This window comes from Enhydra lutris, unplaced genomic scaffold, assembly GCF_002288905.1.
Source record: "Enhydra lutris kenyoni isolate GAN:26980312 unplaced genomic scaffold, ASM228890v2 scaffoldscaffold5, whole genome shotgun sequence".
Classification (NCBI taxonomy): Eukaryota; Metazoa; Chordata; class Mammalia; order Carnivora; family Mustelidae; genus Enhydra; species Enhydra lutris.
The window spans coordinates 33,264,620-33,288,570 of NW_019154089.1; the positions used below are offsets into that span (position 1 = coordinate 33,264,620).

General features: G+C 50.1%; 1 protein-coding gene across 1 annotated transcript in view; it reads right to left on the minus strand.

Moving 5' to 3' along the window:
* Nucleotides 1-21,761, minus strand: part of LOC111140912 (polypeptide N-acetylgalactosaminyltransferase 10) — a 212,982-nt gene extending 191,221 nt beyond the window's left edge. The window contains exon 1 of the mRNA XM_022493173.1: nucleotides 21,716-21,761. The gene's annotated coding sequence lies outside the window, so the exon portion shown is untranslated. The remainder of the gene's footprint in view (nucleotides 1-21,715) is intronic.
* Nucleotides 21,762-23,951: the final 2,190 nt, after the last annotated feature.

The following is a 23,951-nucleotide window of genomic DNA, read 5'->3' on the forward strand; positions in this document are numbered from 1 at the left end:
CGGTGAGTGAGCGCACACTGCTTCTGAGATCACAGTGAATGAAACATTCGGATGAATCCCATAATGAACTGGTGCAGAAGACAAATGCTAATTCATTAAGAGAAGAAAAAAAGATTAATTTTAAAAGATAAGTCCCCCAAGTTGCTTGTCGGGTTTGAATTTTCAAAAAGAGGACCACCTGGTTCTTGATTTTGTTTAGAGGCTGTTTTGATCCTCAGAATTCAGATCAAAACTGATTTTTCTCAAAAATGTTTTAGCAAAGAGGGTGTGGGTTGCAACGGGTAGGGAGGAGTGACTCCCATCACACGGCCTTTCTGTATTCCAACTGCTTAAGGAACCACCGTTTCGCAAATGGTTAGAAAGAAATGAAGAGGGGTGCCTGGGTGGCTCAGTCGGTTAAGTGGCTGCATTTGACTCAGGTCGTGATTCCAGGGTCCTGGGACTGAGTCCTGCATCGGGCTCCCTGCTCAGCAGAGAGCCTGCTTCTCCCTCTCCCTCTGCCTGCTGCTCTGCTTACTTGTGCTCTCTGTCTCTCTGTCATACAAATAAATGAAATCTTTAAAAAAAAAAAAAATCAATAAAAAAGAAAGAAATGAAGAGGTCCAAAGCCTTGAGGCTGAGTTTCACAGTTTTCAAAACACTCTTTCTCCATCTTCTTTCTGATGGAGAACCCTGGAGGGGAGGCCCTTGGAGCCCAGAAAGGTCTAGTAGCTGGCTTGAGGACACACAGCACAGACTTACATCCTGACTGATACTCAGTCTGGTGCTCCTTGCTTCCCAACAGGAAAGCATTTCCAAAGAAAGCTGCCAACTCCAGTTTGGCTTCCTAAAACCCAGTCCGGCCATCGCCTAGGCCCATGCAGAGGAGGGAATGAGCATGTGTCTCCCGAAGCATTCACACCCTCATGGAATAAAGTAGAAACTGAAAACGGCAGCATCAGTCACTGAAGACCCACTGGCATGTTCAGCCTGGTCAAATTATTTTTCTTTGCAAATCTGTAATCCCTACACACGAAGTGGGGGGCGGCTGAGTTACCACTTGCTTCTCGCCTTTTATAACAAAGCAACGCAAAGAACTTGAGGCCAGCACACTGTGTGTTTGACTCTGCGCTGAAGACAACAGCAGTAGGAGCTAATGCTTACTGCCTGCCAGGCACTGCACTGGGGACATGAAACAGTGTCATCTGCACATTACAGATGAGGTAAGCGACACAGTGAGGTTCGAGTCACTTGCTCACGGCTCTAGAGCTCTGAAGCACAGCGCCGAATTTAGACCTACGGGCCCTGCAGTCTTCAGCTCTCTGCCACTTTCTAGCTGTGTGATCTTGCGTAAGTTCTTCACGGTCTCTAAACTTTACCTTTGTAATCTGTAAAATGGGGATACTGATAGCAAGCTCATAAGGCAGTTCAAAGCAATAAATGAGATGACATAAGGCATCGGGACTGTCCTACTACACTAATTCCAGGGAATGCTATTCACAGATGGAGCTGCTCTATGAGGCAGTCCTCCTTGGCACAGCACCCATCACGGTGCAAATGCTCCAAGGCTACCAGCAGTATTCATCAGCATTGTACGACAGTGCCAGGAATCAGGGTCAAGAGCCAAGAGGAGCTGCTCATCTGTGAAGGCCCAGCTCAGGTGTTCCAAAGAGCTCTTTTTTGCTATCCATTCTGCCTTAGCTTGCCATGGAGTATCTTGGTTCTTATGACCAATTTCAGATCGTGTCTTACATCCCTAAGCAGATGTAAACTTCTAGAGGGCACTAGTTGATCCATGCCTCGGATCCCTGGAACCACGTCTAGTGCCAAGCGCGCAGTAGGCCCTCACGAACTGTGGTGGTTTTAAAATGCCCACAAGTGGGGTACCTGGGTGGCTCAGTGGGTTGGGCCTCTGCCTTCGGCTCAGGTCATGATCTCAAGGATGGAGCCCCACATCGGGCTCTCTGCTCATCGGAAGCCTGCTTCCCCCTCTCTCTCTGCCTGCCTCTCTGCCTTACTTGTGATCTCTCGCTCTCTGTCAAAGAAATAAATAAAAGTCTTAAAAAAAAAAAAAATGCCCACAAGTTCTTTCACATTCCTCCCTTCAAGAGGTCTAAGTCTCCTCTCCGTGCAGGTAGGCTGAACGTAGTGGCTCACTTCTAACTAAAAAACAAAGTGTCCATGACAACGTGCAACTTCTGAGACTAGGTCACAGAAGGAACTGTGACTTCTTGCTCGCTCTCTCAGATCCCTCGCTCTGAGGTGAGCTAGCTGCCATGCAATAGCCTCACTCAAGCCTCCCTATGGAGAAGTCGTGGTGTTGGGAAACTGAGGCCTCCGACAACAGCCACATCAATGAGCCTTCTTCGAAGCAAATCTCCCCGCCCCAGTCAAGACTTTGGATGACTGTGGTGCTGGTCAACACCTTGACTGCAGTCTCATGAGAGACCCACCAAAAGCCACAGCCTTCCGGCTGAGCCTGGGTTCCTAACCCACAGAAACTGAGAGAATAAATGCTGTGTTAAGCTACCACAGATTTCAGGATTATCTGTTACACAGCAAAACATACCCCAAACGGGAGCCTTGTGGTGAGTTAAACAACAGACAGACAACAGGAAAGTTGCAGTTTTGGGGTAGAAGGAGTAATCCTCATACCTGGATGAGAGCTTCCCTAATATTAGCCACAAAAGAAATGAGACGGAAGACCCAAGATGGGCTGGCTTCACCCATTGAGGCTTCAGCTCAGTAACCACCACAGGGAAATAGAGGAGGAATGCGGACGACTGTAGCTAAGGCTGGCGAAACCCCCTCAAAACATGTGCAGGCCAGCAGCCCAGATGAGGGACCCAGCTCCGGCTGACCCTTCCCCAGTTCCAGCTGACCCTATCCCCAGCCCCAGGACCACACACCAGCTACACAGCCCCCTCAAAGTTCCCCAGAGAAGCCAAGCCCTTTCCTGCCCCTTTGCCTTTCACTTGGGAGGGTCTTCCTCCTAGCATCCCTTTTCTCTTTTGTTCATTTATTTCTATTCACTGAATTCTTTAAAATGTTGTGTTGTGGGGGTGTCTGGGTGGCTCAGTCAATTAGGCATCTCGTTTTTGATTGGGGCTCAGGTCATGATCTTGGGTTCGTGAGATCAAGCCCCGTGTCAGGCTCCAGGCTCAGCAGGGAGTCTGCTTGAGAGTCTCTCTCCCTCTCCTTCTACCCCTCCAAGCATGTGTGCTCAATTCTCTCTCTCCTTCTAAAATAAATGAATAAATAAATCTTTAAAAAAAATTAAAATGTCATGTTGTGAAGTAACTTTGAACTTACAGAAAAGGTGCAAGAACAGCGTAATGGATGCCTACATATCTTCTACCCATGTTTGCTATTACTGTCTTCCACATGGTTTAGTATTCTCTCTCCCTCTCCCCCCATCTATCTAAACTCTAATTTTTTTCCTGAAACATTTGAGAGAAAGCTGGAGCCATGATAACCCCTTACTCCTAAATTCTTTAGGATGCATTTCCTAGAAATAAGGATACCAAAGTCAGGAAATTTATCACTGATACAATACTGCTTTCTCACCGACAGTTCATAATCAAATTCTCCCAATTGTTTCCATAATGCCCTCTACAGCAAATTCCTTTTTTCCTGGTTCAGGATCCAATCCAAGCTTGTCCATTCATTTTCTCCTTGCTCAAATATGCCGTATGCCAGGCATTGTGTAAAGCCTTGGGGATAAAATCATGAGGGGCAAACACAGACACAGCCACTATCCCCACGGCACTTAGCATTTCGTAGGGTGACATATGAATCAAGTAATCACACTAAGTTTGTGTAATCACAAACTAAGACATGTGCTTTAAAGAAAAAAAAGGCCTAAAAAAAAGAAAAGAAAAAGATAAAGATAAAGAAAGAAAGGCCTCATTGGGGATGAGGGCTGGGGAATGGGGGCAAAGATGGGGCAAAGGCTCTCATGAGGTTGACCCCTGAGCTGAGATCTGAAGGGTGAGGTAGTGTTAACTGAGCCATTTGTGCACGTGTGTGTGTGTGTGTGTGTGTGTATCTGGAGGAGCAGGGCAACTAAAGAATGCTCCATGCAGCAAGATGGTTTGTTCAAGGTCAGCATGAATGGTGGCCGGGGGGGCAGGGACGGTAGTGTAGGGAGGGAGGGGGCCTGGAGTACAGTTGAGTCTTTCTTAGCCAGTGGCATAATGTACATTTTCCAAAAAAGACCACTCTGACAGCTGTGCGGAGAAAGGTGATGAAAAGAACACGAGGAAACAATCCTTTAGCCTTGAGTTCAGAATCTAAAAGCTTTTTTTTTTTTTTTTTAAATATTTATCTATTGGGGCAGAGTGCACAAACATCCTGCCAAGTGGGAAGCCCAACACGGGGCCCAATCCCAGGACCCTGAGATCATGACATGAGCTAAAACCAAGAGTCATATGCTCAACCAACTAAGCCACCCAGGTGCCCCCAAAAGCTCTGTTTTATAACTTTTTTTTATAACTCAGTGACAAAACCTGGCCTGAATGCACATGAAACCACTTATAGTCTTTACTTATCACTTAGTGTGAATATCCTTATATTTTTGCCACAGGAAAAAGTGTGTTATGATTATGGGGACCTACCAGAGGTCCTACTGGGGCTATCAACAATACAGTGTACGCGCTGTATCAACTTTCCTAAATCAGAAAGACTCTTGTGCCACTGAGCAGTTCATTGCCTCTAAACCACAAATCCCCCTTCACTGACTGCTGTGTGAAAAGGGATCTGGGCCCTTTACACCTTTTTCCCTCGCCAGATAATATGATATTAATAGTAATGACAGTGACTAGTAGAAGATGCTGGAGAGACACTGCAGGAGGAAGGGTTCTCCTGTTTCTCTGTTTTTCATCCTGGTTCTGATGTATTTGCCAGGCAGGCAGCACGATGACTCTGTCACCAGCTGGACCCCAGGACCTGACCTTGCCGCTCACATGCTTGTACACACCAGCCTTTGTCCTACATTTTTCCTTAAGCTCTTTTTTTCCAGCTTATCTCCTATTTCAGGCAAAAGACCCAAGGGGTATAGCATCTCGTGATGGAAACCAAAACACGCTGCAAGCAGTGATGACCATCCAACAGAGCTCTGGAGGCCCACACCACCCAGACCCATTTTAGCTCCCCTTCTGACTCATGCCTGAGTGGATGGACCACGGAGTGACCCATGGAGTGACTGACCACCGCCTTTACCTCATTATACTAAAATCTTCCCCGAGGAGGAGCACAAGCCTCATTTCCATAACATACAGTGTATATAAAGCCTGTTTCCTTAAGGTGTATCTGCAACCTTGCGCCCACCTCTACATATGATGAATATTCATCCTAACCCTAAATGAAAGGAACCCATTCGTCCATGCTCACGGAGTCACAGCTTTGGAAGTTATTCCTCAGGATCTCCTTATCTGCCACAAATAAAGTTTCCTTTGTGCGACAACTCCCCCTGGTATAGTTTCCCATCTGTGACTCACCAGAGAGCAAACTCACGTTCAGTTACAACTTCTCTAGCACGGGACTAGAGCAGCAGGCCCAACCTGCCCATTGTCCCACTGCAGTGACCGACAGCACCAAGCAGCTCCCCCTCCACACCCACTCCCGTGTGCCATGCTGCAGCGTACCCAGCACAGCTCACTGATGTGGCACCACGACTGCTTCTCTGCCACTCGGTCAGCACACCTGTGCCCTTCCCAGCAAAGCCAAGATCACAGCCTGGGGGCCTCTTCTGGGAGTGCTCTATCTCAGCCCCAAGCTGGGGGGATCTTCCTTAGAAACTCTGTCTCAACAGGAGTGGGGGGGGAGCCCTACCCATAGAGGCTGCCCCTCTCTCTGCTACTCTCACGTTCTTTAGAATATACTTAGAGCGCTCTTTACTTCATGATAGCCAATCCTTCATCATTGCAATTTCTTGTCATAGGTGATGATTTTTATATGAAATTTTCTGTGTTTAGATTACTGGGTGGTTTCTCTCTCCTGACTGGACCCTGACTAACATAATTCCAAAACCTAAACTGTGCCTCATATAGAGGGTCTGGGCGAAGGGATTCTAGGCCTAAAAGAACATCAGCATCCATGGACCACTTCTAATACACCAGACATTATTCCGTGTGCTTTGTGTACGTGAACTGGTAATTATCTCCTGAGGTAGGGACTATTATGGTGATCATTTTAGTTTTTAGTTTTTAGTTTTTTAGATTTTTATTTATTTATTTGACAGAGATTACAAGTAGGCAGAGAGGTAGGCAGAGAGAGACAAGGAAGCAGGCTCCCTGCTGAGCAGAGAGCCTGATGCAAGACTCGATCCCAGGACCCTGAATCATGACCTGAGCTGAAGGCAGAGGCTTTAACCCACTGAGCCACCCAGGCGCCCCTATGGTGATCATTTTAAAACAGAGGACACCAAAGGATTCAGTAAGTTCTGAAGTCACAAAACTAGTGAAAGGGCAGAGCTGGGATTCAAGTCCACGCAAACCTGCAGCCTTATAAGCTTGGAAGTGAGCTAGGTCGGGGGCAAGGAGAGCGGGGGCAGTCGGGAGATCCCCCTAAAGCCTACCGTGCATCCTCTGCCATGCTCTCGGGGCCCCATGGCCACTTCGCAGGCTGCTTGCATCCCACTGCTCGGGAACTATCTGCCTAGTGGTCCACCAGGTCCTCAAGGACAGACCCCAAGTCTTTTCCTCCTGGACTGTCAAGTGCTCAGCAGAAAGCCAGTCTGGGCACGTTCAGTATTCAGTCAAAATCTGCTGGATAAATGACATGTTGAATGAAGCAGAACCACAGACCCAAACACTGGCTAAACAACAGGCTGAGCCTTCTGAGTCACGTCCCATGGCTGAAGTGCACTGGTCTCATGAATCCTGTCCTGGGAGCTCCTCTATGTCATCTGGCCTCACATGCAGCCATCTGACAGTGATTGACAAAATGATCTCCTGGATCTTCTCCAACTCCTGGACCCGTCAGAAAGCAAATCTGGTCACAAGACTTCTCTGCCCAATACCCTTCAGGTCCCTGGGAACCACAAGGCAGAGTCCAGTCTGTGAACTTGGCCCTACCTACATTCCAGCTTCTCCCAAGTCCCCTCCTGGCTTTATTCTCTAGGGGCCAGCAACACTGAACTTGGAAGGCTCTGCATATGCCATGCTGTTTTCCCCACTCTGGGCTTTTGACTGTGCTGTCCCTTCCGCTGAAAATGCCTGCACTCCCCACTACACAGCTAACCCTTTCCCTGCCTAGCTAAGTCATCCCACTCACCTTCAAAGGTCTAGGTGATGATTCCCTCCTTTAAGAAACCTTTCCTTGCTCCACCCATCCAGCCCACCTGGGTTTATCTGCTCTCCTGTGTGCTCATGTAGAACCCACACCTACAGTCACCAGAAGGAGATCCTACTATTCTGAATGACCTGCTGGGATGTATGGAGTCAAGGTTAGTGGTAAGGCTCAGAACCCTGCAGGCCAATCCCATTTCCATCAGTGACCAACCTGTGACCTTGGGTGCAACATTTCCTCTTGCTGGTGCTTAGTGCCCTCATCTATAACACGGGGCTATTACAGTGTGTACCTTTGGGTTGCTATGAAGATTAAGAATAGCCATTTATATAAAGTGCTTCACACTGTGCCTGGCAAAAGTAGCCTGTGTGGTATAGTTTGTATTATGAGTATCTGATGCCCAGAGCTGCAGGTCACACCTCTTCATGCCCTCACTACCTGGTATGGTGTCTGGACCACTGCGGGGTATAACGCACAAATGAACGGACTCCTTCTGTCTCCACTTGTATATCCCCCAAACTGGCCTGCAGCCCCCAGTGATTCCCACACTGCCATATTCACCCTTATGATCTGGCCCCTCTGCTCAGATCGACTTTTGTGTAAAAACTGTCCGTGGCGGGGGGTTTGGGGGTCCTGGTTGGCTCAGATGTTAAGCCTATGCCTTTGGCTCAGGTCATGATCCCAGGGTCCTGGGATTGAGCCCCACATTGGGCTCCCTGCTCAGTAGGAAGCCTGCTTCTCCCTCTCCCCCTGTTTGTGTTCTCTCTCTCGCTGTCTGTCTGTCTGTCTCTCTCTCTCTCTCTCTGTCAAATAAATAAATAAATAATCTTTTAAAAAGGAAAAAAAAAAAAAAAAACTGTCCATGGCTTCCCTACTTCCAGAAGTCCAGCCTGCCCAGCCTCCCAGCCTCCCACCAGAGCTCTGACCCTACCTCCCTACAGCTACTTAACAGACATCTGAAAGTTCAGTGACTTTGGCTTACTCCTGTTCTTAGAATGGGCTCCCTGCTTTCTGCTACCTGAGAGGCCTCAATCGTTCCCCAGGGCCACCTTAAAAGTCACCACTTTCCAGATGTCCTCAACCCATGCGATCTGCTCCCCCACCCAGGATATCTCACAACACCGGGCTGACCCCTCCTTTAGTACTAAGTATGCCCTGCCTTGTGCATACATCACTGAGAACCTGTCCAGGCCCCTTGTAGACCAAAAGCCCTCTGAAGGCAGGGGCTGTTTTCTATACTTAACACATAGTAGGCCCCCAAATCAATTAAGCTGGGACCCAAAACAAAAAGAAATGACTGAAATCATTATACCTGAAACTCAGAAAAAGAAAAATAATACGGTTAAATGAAAGGCAGTATGCACCAAGTATTTACTCATTGGTATTCCAGGCTAATAGCTAAGTTAAAGAATTTTTAAAAAAGAGGCTGATCTGTTAATAAGGAGAGTGGCATTAAAGAATACATACATGCAGGGTAATATGTTAATCCTCCATAGGAAAAGAGGATTTTTCCACGAATTAAAAAGGAATCCAAGTAGCTGGAAGAGATTATGACAATTATGCCTGCCTTACAGAGTGTTTTATCCACCTCTACCCGAACACAACACACCAACACACTCACGCACATCCATGAAACAATCTGATGAGAAAATGGGAAACAGTCCAAGCATGTGTGTCTTAGGGCTACCATAAAAAAGCACCACCAAGCAGGCGGCTTAAAACAACAGAAACATATTGTTCCAGTGTTCTGGAGGGTACAAGTTCAAAATCAAGGTGATGGCAGGGCCATGCTCCCTCCTAAGCCTCTGGAGGACGCGCCTGTGCCTCTCTTAGCTGCTGGGGGCACCAGGCGTTCCTGGGTTTGCAGGCAGTATCACCCTGGTCTCCGCCTCAGTCTCCCCATGGTCCTGTCCCTCGAAGTGTCTCCTCTCTTATAAGGACCCCGGTCAGTCGTATGGGATCGAGGCCCCACCTACTCGAGCATGACCTCATCTGAACTAATTACATCTGCAACAACCCTATTTCCATATAAGGCCACATTCTGAGGTACGGGGGTTAGGACTGCAACGTATCTTTTTAGGGCATATGATTCAACCCATAACATTGCATTCATCCACTTAATGGTAGATGGGGTCCTGGGAGAAGGAACTCACCACCCCTAGGGTCACATAGCATCTAAACACATTTGTTCCACTGGGAAGAGACTAGAACATGGATTAGCAAACCATGATGTGCCAAATCCAGTCTGCAGCCTGTTTTTGCAAATAAAGTTTTATTGGAACCCAGCAGAGTTGTTCATTAATGTATTATCTCTGGCTGCTTTCACACTACAACGACAGAGTTGAGAAGTCGCCGCAGAGACCATATGGCCCACGAAGCCTAACATATTCTCTGGACTGAAAGAATACATAACATACACTGGACAAGTTTGGAGATGGACCTTCTAGAAACAGGAGGAAGCCCAGGCCCACATGGCAGCTCTCTGCGATCCTTTCTCTCCAGCTGGAACCTCACCCAACGGGCTGTCCTACTGGGAAAGCTCCTTCAACATTACTTTCCTCTGCCTAGAGAAACAGCAAAACATAGCATATAAAATTTGTGCCGCTAAAGCTAGACAAATTAAATTCTATAAGCATTTCCAAGAGATAGATATTAATTCTAACTGGAAAGATCAGGGAAGACTTTCTGGGAAAGGAAAGATTTGAGAAGAGCCTGAAAAGAAAGATAGTGGGCACTCAAGAAATCCTCTAAGCCTCCCTGAGCCATAGCAGATTACCCAAGACTCTGCTGAGCTAAAAGAGTGAGTTTCCTCTTACTGAAGGTGTTCAAGCCAAAGACGTCTGACCTCTTGGCAAGGATGAGGCTGGGGGAGATGGGGCAAGATGAAAGACAGCCCCTTGGAATTATGGATTCTTCAGTCTCATCTCTTATCACTTGCTGAGCGAGACACACACAGCATAGTAACAGCAGGAGACTGAGGGAGAGACAGACACAGAGCAGAGAGGGTTGAGGACAGGAGGGGGTGGAAGAGGCATCCTCACTCCCAAAGCAGGAGAGCCCACTGAACCACACAGACAGGAAAGCCATCCCAGCTTCCTTCCCCTTTAACTGCTACAAAGAAGGAGCAAAAGCCTGACAATTAGGGTTAAAACTAATCAAATGTCCCTTCAATACCTCTGGCTTGGCACCTGGCAGCCTTCTTAATGTGCCCCATTGTTTCCTGGCCAGGCCTCCCACTGCCAGGGGAGAGGAAGGGCAGCAGCCCAGCCAGGATCCCAGCTGGGGAGGGAGGCACACTCCGCATATACCCTGCGGACTCCTCATGGAAACCCTGGTGCTCCAGAATAGAGGAGACCGGCCTACCCCAGCAGGAAAGAGAACAGAGCAGACAGCACTGCCTGACAAGTGCCCAGAGCAAGGGGCACAAGCAAGTCTGAACACTGACCAGTCCTCTTAGCTGGACTCTTCTGGCATGCCAGGAACACAATCCCCACTTTACAAAGGAGGAAATGGAGGTCAAGAGAGGTTCCATGACTTGCCATGGTGTCACTAAAGCATGGTAGTTAAGAGCACAGGTTTTAGAGTCAGAAATCTGAGTCACAGTCCCACCACTTGTTTTCCCTGCAGGTCTGGGAAGCTGCTTCAGCTTCCTGGGCATCAGCCTTCCCATCTGCGAAAGGACCACGGTAAGAGCACATACCGTGCTAAAGAACTGAGAAGGGCCCAGTACATGGCATGCACCAAGAACTCAATAAATTAATGATCATTATTGTCACTGCTGTGGAGCCAGGGCTCAGAGAGCAAACTCTCAGCTCTGGACCGGCTGCCACACCTTCTGTGCCCAACACCCCATGCCCTACTGCCACACCAGCAGCCACCTGGAACCTCTAAAGGAGGTTCCTGAAGCAGGTGGGGGGAGGGGAGCTGCAGCCACCCCGGCCCCCGGCAAAGGGTCCCGTACTCATAGACACAGGTGGCTGTGTTCAGCTGAACTGCCTCACCCAGTTAGCTCAGAGCCCTCACACAAGCCCTCTCTTTTCCAGAAATGCCCCCAGAGGCCTTTGAGGCCTCCTCAGACAAGGGAATGTAGCATGTGCCATTCCTGCTGGAAAGCTGTCTTTCCTCACCTTTTAGACTCCCAACACTCCGGCAGTAACAAGAATGCACGTTCTGGGGTTTCCTGACATGCCAGGAAGCCCAAGGCAGAAAATAAAGTGGGCTTTGTGCTCTCATCATTTCTAACAAACCTACAGCAGCCCCTGACGCAGCTGGAGCAAACTTCATCAGACAGGGTAGCCCTCAAATTCAGAATACCTAAAAACACAGAGAAACAAGGTGAATGGTTCTTGGGCTCAGAGCTGGAATATAAATCATCCGGATATAAATTTAAGTGACTTTGTTCAAAAGCCTAAGGTTTATATGTTTCTATTTCCAAGTAACTATCTTCTCCCCCACACCAAAAAGTGCATCAGGCTTAGAGTCAAAAAGGACGAGCCTCCACTTACTGGCTCTGTGACTAGTCACACATGTCCCTATGCCCTTCGAATCTCAGTTTTCTCTTCTGTAAAGCGGGGTCATAAGCCCTGTTGTGCCTCCCTGGGGACCTCAACAGAACAAAGCAGACAAAGGTTAGAAAGGAGGGCTCCCAAACTCACAAACCTCCAGAGGCCAGGCTGGTTATGTGAAAGGGAGAAGAACCGAGGTTTGAGCTGAGGCCTGTCTAGAGCAGGCAACTGCGGCCTAGCTCCAGACACGTTCTGTGACACCAGGCCCAGCAGCAAGACTTTCACATTTTTTCTCAGAAGCCAGAAGTGAGAATTTTTTTTAAATGCGAAATATCCCAGTGTTAAGTAGGGACAACTTTCCAACACTTAAAAATAAAGATGCCCTTGGGGCACCTGGGTGGCTCCACTGGTTAAACGGCTGACTCGTGGTTTCCACTCAGCTCACCATCTCAAGGTCATGAAATCAAGCACCTCTTAGGGCTCTGTGCTCAGTGTGGAGCCTGCTTGAGTCTTTCCCTGCCCTTTCCCTCCCCCTCTGCTCCTCTACCTGCTCTCTCTCTCTCTCTCTCAAATAAATAAACAAAATTTAAAAAAAAGAATTTTTTAAATAAAGATGCCCATCCATCTGTGGGCCAACCCTGGGTGAACCATGGGAGACACATGGCTGCTTTTGGCCACAGGCCACCAGTCTGCACCTCCATTAAAGCATACAGGTAAGGCTTAAAAAGAAAAAAAAAATAGTACAAAGGTCAAATGAAGTTCTCTGAGGGAAAGAGTCATTAAGGATTATTGTCAATAAAATGACCAGGAATCCTACTACAGATCCCAACGCCCCCAAAATATGATCACAAACTTTTCCCTAGTTATATGCCAGATTTAGAAACTTATTATATCACAAATAGACATGCATATATATTTTTTCACTGTCAGCCGCTGACACGGATCAATACTCAGGAGCAAACACACTAAAATAACAGTGTTCAGTTGAGCACATACAATGTGCTTCAGCAACAGGAATTCTCACATACATTCCCCCACCAGATGTTTCCAACCTGTTCCCTTTAAGAAACCCCCCTCCTCCAAAAGCCCCCGCCAGCACCCTCTGCCTCACAGCCGGCCCCTCGGCCCCTCGGAGGAAGCTGGCATCCGTAACTCACGGGAGAGATTCGTACACACACACAACCCCAGTTAACTGGGCTCTTGGGAGGCTGCCCGAGGGAGCAAGTGTGGTCCTGGGAAAGAAGGTAAAGGGAGATTCCCCCATGGTCATAGGGCCAGCAGGTGGCAAGGCAGCAGAAGAAGCCTGGGGCCAGGCGCTCTGCTGGAGTGAGACACCTGGCTGGAATCCTGTTTCCATCTCTTCGTAGCTGTGTGGCCCTGGATATGTCCATGACCCCTCTGCACCTCAGCTTTCTCATCGTTAATGTAATCCTCACAACACTGTGGAGCAGTGACCACTGTGCTCATTTTAGGTTCAGGCTGGAGCTGAAGTCCCGAGTGGGAAACCAAGCAAGCGAGCAAATGCCAGTGGTGGGCCCGGGATCAGAAAAGTTTGTGCCCAGTCCCACACTCCTTCCGGCTCAATGGAGAGATGCATAGGCCTTCCTAATGCCACACCTTCCCAGGGAGGCCCTGGTTCAGTACTCCCCCCAACCCCTACTTCCAGGCACCTCCTCCTTGCCCCCAAGGCAGGAGGGCAGATCACCCATCCCAGAAGGGCAACAGGCCACAGGCATCAGGGAAAACAACATGAAACACCCAGAGAATCCTCCTAGCCTGAGGCAGAGGAATTTTCAAAGTGCACCGCCCATCCAGCCCATCCCGGATGCCGGATCCTGGATCCGGGTTCCCCAACCCCAGGCACCTGATAGAGTGCCACGAATAGCAGGCACCACAGAGCCCTCTGGGAACACTGCTTGCCAACCTGGAAAACTGCAAATAAACACACTCCTCAGGAATACAAGTTCAAAGGCAGTCCCAGAGCGCTCCTCGGGAGAATGGAGTTGGCCCCTGGGGAAGGTGAGCTCTGCCTCCCAGGGGTACTGATGAGTTGAGGATGTGGGCAGAAAGGCGAGAGTTCCAGGATGGACTCTCAACAGAATTTGTTAAATACGCGGATCCTTGGCCCACCCCAGACTGGCCCCATCATGCTCCCTGGGCATGAGCCCTGGAGTCCCCACTAACAGGCTCCCCAGGGACTGCGAAGCACCCGCAAAGAACTGTTCTTCAAGGCTAAGCTTCCTGCTCTCAGCCAGAAAGTTACTGAGTACCGGCCATAACATCCACTCCCTCGCTTCTTCAGTCACTCAGCAAATATTTTGGGCAAACAAGAGTGGGTGACTGAGACAGAGTTTAGTCCCTGCCTTCGGGAGCCGACACTCTGGACAGATTAAATAAAAACAATTACACTGCATGACACATTTATGTAAGGGGCTCTGGGCCCTTTTAGGAGACCACCTAACTGCAGGCTGCCCCTGCAGCGGTGAGTGAGGCTTAGGGGCCAGGTGGCAGGGAAGGAGATATAAGAGGCAAGGGAGCAGCGTGGGTGGAGGCTGAGAGACAAGGAACAGCCTGACAGGTGCCAGGAGTGAGCCATAGGAAGTAGCACAAGGCGGTGCGTTTCTGGAAAGTCCTCTAATCTAAGCGGGCAGATGATAAGATCAGTGCTCAGGGGACCTAAGACCAGTGAGCAACTCCTGGGGGGTGGAGTGACCACAAAAGTCCTGGGGAGGCCTGGGTGGCTCAGTCAGTTAAGCATCCAACTCTTGATTTCAGCTTGGGTCCTGAGAGCCAGCCCCACAATGGGTGTGGAGCCTGCTTAGGATTCTCCCACTCCCTCTCCCCCTCCCCTCCCCCTTGCATGCAAGCTCTCTCTAAAAAAAAAAAAAAAAAAAAACAACTTCCTGGAGGTGGCAAAGAATACTTCCTAGAAGGACGCAGAGGGGCTGGGTTCTTTCCTAGGGTAGGAAGTGGGAAGGTGCCCTCAATAATTGCCTCAGATTCCGAAGAGTGGGGGGAGTGGGGTACAAAGAGCAGCCTGTGCAGACACACCTTCCTTCCCACCCCTGATCAGCAGCAAGACTGCTCAGCTTCCAGCAACAATTCATTCAACCACCAAAAGAACCCCCCGCAACACATACATACAGAACACTGTTTCCATTTTCCAGATCAAGAAATCCAGGCACAGAGGTCAAGTGACTTGCCCAAGGATAGGGACCTGAATCAAGCAGTGTAGCTCCCAAACTAGAGCCCTATCCGCTGCCCCAGAGCGGCTCAATCTAGGAGGACTGGGGAGTCCCTCTGCCAATGGGGCTTCGGTGGGGGTTGGGCGAGGGTTCCTCGAAAGGTCACGCCACCACCAACTGACTTTGTGGGTTGCTCCTCAGCCACGGCAGAGGTTCAGTCTTAGAACAGTGGTCTTTCCCATCTGCTCAGACGTCAGGACTCCCCTAGCAGCCTTGTAGGAACACATGGAAGGGCAGGGTGGGAAACAGGTCCTTTGTCCTGCTTAGGCCCTGGGTCAGAGACCTGTAGGCTCAAACACCAGCTCCACAACCACAGGCTGCATAGGCTACGCATCCTCAGCCAGCACTCACACCTCTGTGAGCCCTGGTTTCCTCATTCATTCCTGCCTGTTTATAATTGGGAGTATTTAACAAGATGTACAGGTAAAGGGCCTCTTAGTCCACTGCCTAGCAGAGTAAGTGCCAAACACATGGTAGCTGCTATGATGACGATTATTAACCTCATCATTCTCCCTGTCATCTGTACCATCAGCATCCTTATTAGTGTCATTTAATGCTGGGGCTTTTATGACCCGAGCAAACAGAAGAAAATCCAGCATCCGAAGCTCAGAATTCTCTCAAAACCAAAGGGAAGGAAAACGTGGGCCTGCTTTTTTCCCTTCCTTCTCCTATCTACACTCAGCAGAGGGCAGCAAACAGGAACCATCCAAAGATAAGAGAGAGAGGAAAGAGACACATGGAGAGAAAGCTACACACTCATAAATACACACCCACCCACCACAGCAAGCTGAATTGTTTAGCTTCCTCTAGCTTCCAAAGTATGAACACTCCGCCTCCTCCAGCTAAGAGGGCCAGGCAGAAAAAAAGTCGAAGCTGAAGAGACAGAAGTTCTTTTTCAGCTTGAGAGAAATTTTCAATGAACTGACTTTGAACGTGTGTGTGCGCGCGCACGCACAGGGAGGGTGGGCAGCAGCTCTCTGGATGTCTGGGAGGGGAAGGAAAGCAGCAGCAGAACTCACAGGCAAGACTGAATAAAGACAGCTTTCAACCACACTTTATCTCAGCCCTCTACTCCTCACTGGCGAGCCTCCACCTTCCAGCTTTCCTCAGGAGTACAGTGAGGCTCCCAGAGTGAAACATCCCAGCCAAAGGATGGCAGAGCTGGGATGAGAACACAGACCTCCAGACTAAAGGTACAGTGATCAACGCTGAGTCCACAATGGCCGAGAGGTTTTTACCTCAGGGACCAAGCCTGATTCCCCCAGTAGTGACAGCTTGGGACACTAGGTCAGTAGAGGTTCTGGAATGGATACCTGTTGTCTTCATCCCTAGACTGCATTTCCCCTCCTCCCCACAAAAGCACTCGGATTCTTCTCTGGGAACTGTTCTTCCTACAATTCGGATGGCCCGAGCCTCACCCTAGCTCCAGGATGGGTTAAGTCAATCAGCAAAGCTCATGCTCTTGACAAGTGTGAATGGTTCAGAGAGCATATTAGATCTAAATTGGGTAGTTAATACCTAAAGAGATCTTGCTAGCACTTCAAGGGGAAAAAAGTTTCCTCTCTCTTCTAGAGAAGCTACCAGAGGAGAAAGACTCTCTCCTCCAGGATCTGGGTATGGATATGAGGTCGGAAAGAGCTACAACCACTTTTTGCTACCATAAGGGCTCAGTCTAGGTCATGAACCTCTAGATCAGACCATACCTGAAGCCATCATGATTACAGGGGATTATATCCCCTTACTCATTTCAGCCCATTCTGTTACTTACAAGTGACAGAGAATCTGAAGTGGATCCTCAGCTCACATGAGCGCCATTTGCCACAGGTGGCAGTAATGATGCCGCAAGCAATGCACCCATTTACTTCCTCAATTTCCCTGTCGGATCCCTTTGCCACCTTAAAATCTGATTCATTTTACTTGCTTTAATGCTATAAAAACTTGGGAAGAAATGTATAAAAATGGATCTGCAAAAAAGCCAGATAAGTTCCAGCCAATAACTGGGCAATAAGTATCACCCTCCAAAACCAGGACAGATGATCTTGACTAATGTGGGATAATGGAAGAGAAGGATCAATTATTAGGATGTGGGGGGAAAAATATTCATGGTGAAATAGAGCAGGAATGTGGAGAAGAACCAGGTTCTGATCTGCACTACCAGCTCTGAGAACAGATTTCCCCTCTCCTGGGCTTCAGTTTCCACACCTACAAAACAAGGAGGCTGATGAGATGACTTCTGAAGCTCCGACACATCTCAATCATTCAGCAAACACGTTCTGACCGTCTTCCAAGTACCAAGCCTTGTGCTACGTTCTAGAAGAGGATGTGTTTCCTCCTTCAAGACTTTTCTGGAAGGGGAGGCCTTGATGCACTTGCTGGCCAAAGGAACTCGGGCAGGTACAGGGAACCTCCTCTCCCCACTGCACTGGGCGGGAAGACAGAGGCTCTCTGAGAAGCAAGACTCTTATTTCAGTCTTCCTGGAAGCCAGGATATCTAGATGGGATGCTGAGGGTCAGATATACACAAAATACAGAACCCAGGGAAAACACCACCATGAGCCGCCAGTTTGCCTCGGGGTGTTTTTCAGTGATGGGCTCCTGATGCCATCCTTGTGTAAGAATCAACTGTGTACAAAGTACGATCAGCAAGCTCCCGATGGTTATCTTTGAAACGGGTCTTTGCGTTTTCATTCCTGATTCCCTCATTTGTTATTGTGCCACTGGTGCCAACAGATTAAAGACTGACCATCCTCAGAGTATAAACACATCCCTAAGTAGTAGTGGCTGTGTCACAACCTAGGTACAGGGAGGCCTGTTTTAACATACTTCTACTGTTTGGACCTTTGCAGTATGTGCTTCCAAACAAACTCATGGAGCCCCACAAAGTTCAAGTTGGAAACATCCTAACGGAAGATCTATTCCCTATGTCGCAAATAAATTTCAACATGCCATTAACTTCACTAGCAATGTGGTAGCAATGTGGAGAAACAGCCTGAAGCCAAGTCCAGGCTTAGTGGGAAAGAGACTAGTGAACAAGGTCTGCCCTGGCCAGGGGAGGGGAGCACCATTATGATACACATCTACCTTTCCTCTCCTGAATATAAACCTTTACTTCACAATTGAGAGATCCAAGGCCCAAAGAGGTTAAACCACTTTCCTAAGATCCCATGGGGAGTTCAGGGGCAGGAGAGAGGAACTAGAACCCCAGCCTCTGTTCCCAGGCCTTCCTTAGCTGGGCTCCTGAGGAGTGTACAAACCTAGAATGACAGAAGGAATGCAGGGAGCCAGATTTGCTCAAGGAAACCAACCCAAACCAACCCAGCCCCATTGGCATCAGATTTCAGCTGGGCATGCAGACAGACAAGAGATTAGCAGGATAAAGGGTCCCAGCCCCTCTGTGGAAAATTAAAGAAATCATTCCAAGGCTACATTTCTATGGTGCTTAACTTTCTGATAGGTAAGGCTCTGCCACCAGGAAGACTAAAAAGGGGTGGGGTGAGAGGCAAGGTATTGATTTCTGGACGTTCTAAGAATAAGGTTCAGCTCTGACACAATGAGAAAAACTCTTAATACTTGAAAATTAAAGTCACTGGTATTCTATTATCCTACCAATTTCCATTCCACAGTCGCTATTATCCAATGAAGTCATTTCTCACAAGAGATTATGGCTCTGAAATGGGGGAGGAGACTACATCACATTTCCTAACATGGGTGTTTGGCAGCTAGTTCCCAGGTCTGGAATGGGAAACAGACTGCAGGATCAAACCAAGGCATTAAACAGACTGGGGCTAGGAATGAGCAGGACCCCTAAATTAAAATGAAGATGGCTCTAGTTAAGTTTTAAATAAATCAATAAATAGAGTGAAGATGGCTTCAGGACTGGCTTTTCTTGCTCAGTTTTGCAACTCTCTGAGAAGCCAGCTGTCTGACCAGCTGAATGTTGAAATCCTAAAAGCATTGTGTGTCCTTTATAAATCAGCTGCCCTACCCAGCTCCAGAGCTATACCTAGGATGAGCCAGCAGGACAGTTCTATAGACTTACTTTCTAGCAGACGATAAATGCTCACAACTTGAAACTCTTCATTCTTCAATCCAGGGGAGAAGTCAAGGAGTTAAAGGACTGCTCTAACAGTGGGTATGTTAACCCTCAAGCCCACAGGGAACATATTTTGCATGTGGATAAAGTCCTGTCAGACTTTCCTCCAGAGCCTCTGCAGTCATTTCTCCCCGAAAGAGCAACAAGGTGCTCTGGGATGATGCTCAACAATCACAAGAGTGACAAGATGAGCTCCAAACTGGTCAGCCCTGTCGAAAGGAGCCCTGTGTGCTCAAGATGCCAGATTTCCCAGAGAGCAGGCTGACGTGTTCGGCGCATGTTCCAGCGCCCTGGGATGAGGGACAGAACACCACCACTCTGAGAACTCAGCCTCCTCCCTCAAGGCCAGCTGACATTCAGACAGGGCACTGGGGGCCAAGCCCGGTGCTGTGCATCTGCAGGAGAGTGACACAAAAAGTGGCTGTGTGGAAATTTGGCAGAGTATTCCTGAAAGACAGCAGATGAATGCTGAATCCTACAGCACCTACCAGAGCTTCTCACTGGGGAAACAGCTCCTTTCTGCTACTCCCAGGAAGCAAAGCGAGTTTCTTTAAAGCAAGGATAAGCCATCCATACCCCCCATACCCACCACCACACCCTTTCACGTCTTCTTCCTCCTCCTCGTGATATTCCAGGGCAAAAGAAATGAACGAGAACTAGACCCTCGCAGATGAGCCTGTCTGTCCATTCCAGTTAAGGGTTCTAAGCAGTGCCCAGCTGTTGCTCCCTGATCTGTTTGCCCAAAAGGCTGCCTTACTCCATCAATTCCCTCTTGCACAAGTGAGTAATTTACTTTGAAAGCTCAAGCCAAACTGGCAGTTAACCTTGACCTTCTCTCTGCACATCTGGGTCTATAGAAAATGAAAATCAGGACGTCTCTGGCATCCACCGCAAATGAAATACGAGGGCTTTCTTCAGGCAGAGGCAGAATGTCAGGAGCTATTTCAGAACTGGCTACAGCTATTCTAAAGGAGAACTAGTGCTCAGGCAGGATACTCCCCACCTTGACCTGGGGCTGTGTCCAGTATGGAGGCCCCACTACTAGGGATGCTACAAGGGACCCCAGCCCTCAGGAAAGGCGCAAGTGGCCACTGTACTCCTCATTGATTCACTGATGGTATCATAATGCTGGACCTGGACCAATTACCACATTTTACGGATGGAGAAAGGGAGGTTCAGAGAGGGAGATGAGAGGACAAACACATCACGTTACAGGTAGTGCTAAGACAGAACCCTGACCTCTGGCCCCTGATCCTAGGACAGGGTAAGAACAGAAGAAAAATTTCATGAAGGAAAAACTCATATGCATACAGAATTTAAGGGAAAGAGGTCTAATATGTCTCTCAGGGTTTGAACCAGGGGTTTAGTGAAGGAGTTGAAGGAGCTTAATATCCAAACAATGAGATCTACCAGAAAGATCACCAAGGCCCTCCAGGACGGTTTGCAACAACTCCCAGAGTGACAGGCTGTACTCATATTGGCCAGCCGTGTGGCAAGCAGCCTTCCCACTGTGCTCAAGATGCCAGGCTGCCCAGGCAGCAGCCTGATACCAGGAAGAGAGAGAAAACCATCAACCTCAAAAGTCAGTTTCTTCCCTCATCCTGCCAACAATCAGTCAAGTTTGACCCCGATGGACAAATTATCCACTTCCCATGGGACCAAGAAATACCCTAAGAAAACCTGAAATGTCCCACTGCGTGGAACAGTTCGACTGAGCCAGGAGCTGGGAAGGCAGGAGTGCTCTGACAGAGCTTTCTGCTAGGAGTCTATATCTATGTGTGACACAACACACACACACACACACACACACACACACACACACACACACGTGGGTGAGTTCAGAAGCCGGAACGATTAAGATCCTAGCCTCTGGGAAATTTTGGGGGTCCCTCCACCAGAACTCCCACTTCTGGACTCCCAGAAGGTCAAAGGCAGGAGGTCCCTCAAGAACCAAGAGCTTCCTCCCTCCCCATAGACCTGAAGCTCCAAGGGGAGCATGATTTTTGTACCCTCCAAGGCACCCACAGGTCTGGGAAAGAGGGAGGGAGAGGGAGAGGAGAGGGGAGGGTAAACAAATGGGGAGAGGAGGGAGGCCAGGTGTCCCACTGCGCAGATGGGAAAACAGGAAAGGGGCTGACCTGAGGAGGCAATCTTGGATCAGCAGGTGGGGGCAAAAGCAGAAAAGACCTGGACACTAAATAGAAGGACCGGTAGCTCCTGAAGAAGGAGTCACCCTGGGGTACAGGAATGCAGACAGGACTCTACAGAAGCAAGAGATGCTGGGAGGAAAGGGGACACCAGACAGGGACAGAAAGGAGGATGGTAACCTAAGGTAAGAAACAGACCTTCCAGACTGAGCAACAGAAGTGTCGGTTTCTAGTTCTGATTCTGCCTCTGGCTGACGCGGGGGGCCCTGGACAAATCCCTGTCCTTCTCTGAGCCTCAATGTTCCCAATCCCCAAAATGGGAAGAACCGAAGAACCGAAGAGTCTCAGGGGCTGACACTAAGGAGGCAGAAAAGGAAAGGTGGAGGAAGGAACCGAAGGCTCCAGGTGAATACGGGGAGAGAGTATTCCCACCCCCCACAGCAACGGGGGTCTCACCAGTCCGGCCGCCGGGACCACCGCCGCCCCCGATCCACCGGGGGTGCCGTCGGGCTGCCGCTCGCGGTACAGCGCCCAGAGCCCCACGTTGGGCAGAAGGACCAGGGCCGCCAGCACCAGCGCCACCGCCTGCAGAAGCCGCTTCTCCTTCCGCCTCATCAGGGCCGGTCAGCCCCGCCGCGCCCCGCCGGCCCCGCCGCACGGCCCCCGGCTCCGCGCGTCCGCCCGTCCGCCCGGCGGCGGCAGCAGCTCGGGCGAGGAGAAGCTGCCGCGACGCCGACCCCGCTCCAACTCCGCGGCACTTCCGCCGCTCGCCGGCCAGGGAGCCGGCCTCTGCCACCGCGTCGCCGCCACGGGGGAGGATGTCGCCGCCGCCGCCGCCCCTGAACCGGCCGAGCCGCGCGCCCCGCACCGCCCCCCTCCAGCTCGGCGGCTGAACTTTGGGCACCGCGGGCCCCGGCCTCGTCGCGGCTCTTCCCCGCCCGCCCCGGCGCGGCGGGGGCCCCGGAGCCGAGCGCTTCCCCCTCTCGGGCCGCGATGGTGCGGTCCGCTCCTCCGCGGCTACCCCGCCCGCGGCAGCTTTGCGAAAGTCCCGGAGTTGGAGAGTTGGGCGCTAACTGGTATGGGCTGAGTGAAGGTGCTGGTTGGCGCGCTCTGACGCGCGGGGGACCGCCCCCCGCCCCCCCCAGCTCCCCCACCCGCCCCCCGCCCCCCCAAGCTCCCCCAACCGCCCCCACCACCAAGCTCTGCCTGCAGGCTCTGCTCGGGACTACCCCCGACAGTTTGCGAGCTCCACGGGGGTGTGCAGATAGTGCTGGAGCCCGGCGGGATGCTCGGGCTGTGGCTGCCCACCCCTCGGAGTGGCTCCGCTCTGGGGACCAACTTTGTCCCGGGGACTCGGTAGTCCCGGGCGTGCAATGGAGCCGTAGCTGTGCTCAACGCGCACGGGTCTGCGGCGGGCCCCTAGTTTTCCTCCTCTCAGAGTTCCTGGCCTTAGTTGTGAACGCCCTTTGTAAACTGTGGAGTGCTGCGCCTGCCTGCCCCCGTCTGTTGTGCCTGCAAAGCGGCGGGAGGGGACCGGAGCCTCCCTGCAGGAGATTTGCTGGAGCTTTTCGCACGCAAGCCCAGTCTCCTTGGCGTTGGAATGCCCTCCACTCCCATAAATACTTCTAGGTGCTTAGCTCATGGAGCCCTTTCTCAAAAACTCTTGTCGGTTTCTGTCTCTTGTTCAGCTATTCAGCAACCACTAGTGAATGTCTTATGTGGGCCAGACACTGTGCCGGGCACCGGGATATGAAAACAGATTCGAGCCCTGTCATCCGGGTGCTGAAACATTAAATGCATAATTGCGTTAGGCGAGGGAGTGTGTCTGTAACCGCGATGAGGGCTCTGGGGAAGTCAAGCTGCCTGGGCTCTGTGAACCGCTGCGGAGCGGTCTCGGACGGTGATGCCTGTGGCTCCTCAGTGCTCTCCCTTAATTGCTTCCTCTCTGATGGCGAGGGATGACGCACCCTCTCAGATGCCTTTCTCTTTGCCACCCCCACCTGTGTCCTTTGGATTCTCTGCATCTCCCACCCAACCACTGACCCCCATGCCTAGTCCCTCAGCCTGGAACCGCCATCCTGCCGTCCTCGCCGTTGTTCCAGCTCCAGGCTGAGCCATGGGGGTTCTATTTTGCTGAAATTACAGCTCGGATCTGGGCATCTCCAAAACCTTAAGAACTCCTGTCACCTAGGCTCCAGAGTTCACACTCCTTGCTTTATCTCCTCTGCCCTGCCATGTTGCTGGTTGCTTTCCTTTATGTGCTGTTGTCCAGGAAGTTCCTTCCACCCTGAAAGCCTGTTCCTCTTCCACATCTATACTGATGGAAATCTTTGTTCATCCTTCCACATCTAGTTGAACTACTATCCCTCCACGGACTCCTCCAAAACTTCTCCTCAGAGGGCTGCTGTCTTTCTTTGAATTTCTGTCATAGTAATGCTGACCTTTTATTGAAGGCTTACTCTGTGCCAGACACCATGTTAAACCCTTGACACACATTACCTCTTTTAATGCCCACAGTTAGCTACCCTGTGGAGTAAGTGCTTTTCTTACCCTGGTTTGCAAAGGAGACTCATTAACGAAAGCCACTAGCAGGGTTTTAACAACGGGTAGTTAGTATCACCCCTCTGCTCAGATCTGTCCAGTGCTTTCCCATCTCCTGGATTTCTACAGGGAGCTGCAAGATCCTGCAAGG